Below are 4066 nucleotides of genomic sequence, written 5' to 3'. Positions count from 1 at the left end.
TTAACCTTAACAAAATAAAATTACATATAATTTGGGAATTTGGGCGTAGCTTCTCTTACTACTTCCTGCTGGAGGGGGGCGCTGTATCTTATGGGGAAACAAAGAAAATTTTAGGATTATGGAATAGTTCATGAGGCTGTATCGTCTGAGCCAGATGCCTTCAAACCGTTCTGGATGTTGGATCATCTGGGCCATGGTGTCATCAGAGACCTTTCAGGGGGTCTTGGCTGGTCAAACCTGATGTATCTTAATCTGGAACAAATCCATAGCCTCTGGCTTTCTGTGGGAACAAAAGCAGAGTCTCCTTTCCAAAGTAACATATCCTTATATCCAAATTTTGAAGTCAAGGTACCTTTAAAATATACATTTTGGCATAACTCAACAGCTTTTACAATCAAATATTTTTCTGCAGTTAAAAGTCCCAAAGACAACACAATGCAGATTCTCTGTGTAATATCCATTTTTACGTGGCTTATTTTTTATACTACCTTTACTGTCTCTTTAAAGACTTTATTTTTTAAAACTATGTATTTATTTCTATAACTCTATATATCATCTTTTTTGTCTCTTTCAAGCCTACGTATCTTTTACACACATTGTAAACTATTACATCTGAATCTGTCTTATTGTGAATCTATTGCCTTAAACTGCAGCAGCTGTGGCTGCTGGATCCACCCACCTCAGCTTCCCAACATGGCCATGGTTTACCGCCAGCTCTGGGAGCTATCGGGGGTCTATGCTTTTAGCCAAGCAGCGTGTAGCCCAGAAACCTCCCCTTTTGCTCTGCACCAGCAAAGGCTAAATCCACCATGCAGCTCAAAGTGCCACTTGCAAAGGCCTCATTCCCGCCATAGGCAGGTCGAGCACGCACGCTAGGAACCCACCAGTAGCTCAAACCAGCAGCTGCCGCTCATTTGAGAGAGACAATTAGGAACTGTTTTTAGCTCCGTTTTAGAATCTTTTCTCAGGTTTTTAGGTGGAAACTCTTGCCACCACGTTGGACGCCATTTGTAGGTAGAGTTTTCCTGCCTGGCCCACAGTCAGGGCAAATCTCTCTCACCTGCCAGTCCCACAGCCGTCAGACCCGACCAAGTAAACACAGAGACTTGTATTGGTTTCAAACTGTATGGCCATGGCAGGCTTCTTGCTAACTGTTCTTTCAGCTTAAATTAATCCATTTTTATAAATCTATACCTTGCCACATGGCTCGTGGCTTACCGGCATCTTCACATGCTGTTTCTCATCGTGGCGGCTGGCAGTGTCTCTCTGACTCAGCCTTCCACTTCCCAGCTTTATTCTCCTCCTTGTCCCGCCTACACTTCCTGCCTAGCCAATGGCCAATCAGTGTTTTATTTATTGACTAATTAGCAACACATTTGACATACAGAACATCCCACAGCAGCTAAGTTTCTAATTTGTGAAAAGGAATTAAAGAAAAACTTAGACCCGGGTGTGGTGGTGCATGCCTTTAATCCTAGCACTCAGAAGACAGAGACTGGTGGATCTCTGAGTTTGAGGCCAGCCTGGTCTACAGACCAAGTTCAAGGACAGAAAAGCTTAGGCAGTGAAAGTAACCATTGAAAACAGAAAGCTGGTGAAGATGTAATTGAAAGAGGGGTCCATGTTCCAGCTCCAGCAAGCAGTAGAACTTGGCAGCTTTGGCCACATGTTTCTGGCTTTAGAGTCAAGGACAGAAGAAAGGGGTTATAGAATATTCCTCCATGACTAAAGATGAGGCCAGGCATGTGTCAGGAGTGTCCCTGAATGGAGACACAGAGAGGCAATTGTGTGAGACTCTGAAGGAGAAGCCTGGATTGCCTTGAAGATCCCAAGATGTTGGAGATGCCTGAGTCATGGGATACCTGCCAAGGAAAGCTGCTAACAGGGAGTAGAACCAGCCCAAGAGAAAGCAGTATGTTTCAGTCAACAAAGCTGAAAGGAGTTGGAGATCTGAAGGGCATTTTGTCATCAGACATGGAAATGCAGAGTTTGGAGTTTGCCCAGCTGGTTTTAGGTCTTGCTTTGGTCCAGTATTTTCTTCCCTATGTTTTGGAATGACAGTGTATATCCTGCATCATTATATGTTGGAAGTATGTGATCTGATTTTTTAATTTGAGTTTATAGGAGATTACAGTTAAGAGATTGCATGAATCTCAAAAGAGACTTTGAACATTGGGCTTTTAAACATCATTGAAACTGTGATAGACTATGGGGACTTTTTAAGTTGGACTAAATGCATTTTGCAATTTATGATATTGTTATAAGCTTATGGGGACCAGGGAGTGGAATGTTGTGGTTTGAGTGTAATTGGGCCCCATAAGCTTGTATGGGGCACTGGAGTGCCACTATTAGGAGCTGTGGCTTTGTTGGAGGAAGTGTGTCATTGTGAGGGTGGGCTTTGAGGTTTCATATATGCTCAAACTATGCCCAGTATCTCAGTTCACTTCCTGTTGCCTGCACAAGATGTAGAACTCTCAGCTACCTTTGCAGCACTACGTCTGCCTGCATGCCTCTGCGTCCCACCATGATGATAGTAGAAAACGTCTGAAACTGTAAGCCACCCCAATTAAATGTTTTCCTTATAAGATTTGCTGTGGTCATGGCATCTCTCCACAGCTATAGACACCCTAGCTAAGACAATGTCCTTACTATTCTATAATTTGGGGGAGGGGCCTTTTGAATCTTGTAACTTTCAGGAGCTTCCTGAGTTGTCTGCCTTTGAGTCTTATGTCTCTCCCCTCCTTACGGGAGGGAATCCCTCATCAATAAACAGGAAACCCTTCCCAACTCTGTTGCCCTTTCAGAACATCCTTTTGGACATTAATACAGTTCAAATTTGGTATGCATTGCCTCAGAAACAAATGGATAAACAAAACCTTTTAGAATTGTATGTTTTCACTTTCAGTGATTATTAATGGTTAATCTTGGTTGTCACCTTGACAGGATTTAGTGTCTTCTAGGAGATAAGTCTGGGTGAGTCTGTGAGAGTGTTTCCATACTAGTTTAACTGAGGTAGGATGACCCACCTTGAATGTGGGTGCTTTTATCCCATGGGCTGGGATCCTGAACTGAATAAAAAGAAGAAAGATAGTGGAGCATCAAATACCACTCTCTCTACTTCCTGATTGCAGACCTGATGTGACAGCTGCCTCATGTACCTGTTGCTGTAATTAGAGCCATTCTTTCTCACTCTCATGCCTTCCTGGCCGTTATAGATTGTACCCTTAATCTGGCCAAAGTAAATGCTTCCTTCCTTAACTTGATTTTGTCAGGTATGTTGTCCCAGCAACACGAAAAGTGACTAGTGTGGTGGGGTATGGTCAGATTCTCCAAACTCCAAGACCATGAATTGTACTTTACCCAGTTGGTCCTGAATTTCCACATCAGAAAGTATCCACAATCCTATTGCTTCACACAGATGCACTCTGTTTAGCAAAACATGGTCCACATAATAAACCTGTGTGGCAGAATGTGGAATTGTCAAGGCCACCCAAACCTCTGTGGGGTGCTCATCCACACAGGACTGGAGACGGGCATAGTTCTGAGGAAAGAGTGCAAAGGTATACTGCTGGCCCTGTTGAGGAGGAAGCAAGTCACTAACAGTCCTTGCAAATCACTGTGAAGGAAACAGCACATGTCCTCCTAATGACTGCTGTCTTATGCCCAGGGTCATGTGTGCATATGCATATAAGCTAGATGTGGTTACATACTGCTAAAATTCCAGCAATTGGGAGGCTGAGGCAGGGGGATCACCAGTTTGAGGCCACTGGGCTATATTATGAGTTTTAAGGAAGCCACAGACAAAAATACTAACACTCTGTCAAAAACAAGCAAGCAAACATACAAAACTTGTAGAAGTAACCAACTGTCTTATTAAATAAGAAACACAGAGCCAATACAGAGATAAAAGCCAAGAGGTCAGAGCAATAGCTAAGAGCTAAAAACCTTACCCTTCACTATCACGGTGGTCCTGCCTCTCTGAAAGAGACATTCTTTCTGTGTGTCTGTCTTTATAAAGACTTTCTGTTCTGCCTTCTCATTGGTTGTAAACCCAACCACATGACCA

This window comes from Peromyscus californicus, unplaced genomic scaffold (genome assembly GCF_007827085.1).
Source record: "Peromyscus californicus insignis strain IS unplaced genomic scaffold, ASM782708v3 Scaffold_14__1_contigs__length_90479793_seg_2, whole genome shotgun sequence".
In the NCBI taxonomy this organism is placed as follows: Eukaryota; Metazoa; Chordata; class Mammalia; order Rodentia; family Cricetidae; genus Peromyscus; species Peromyscus californicus.
Note: the sequence above shows the minus strand (reverse complement) of the source record.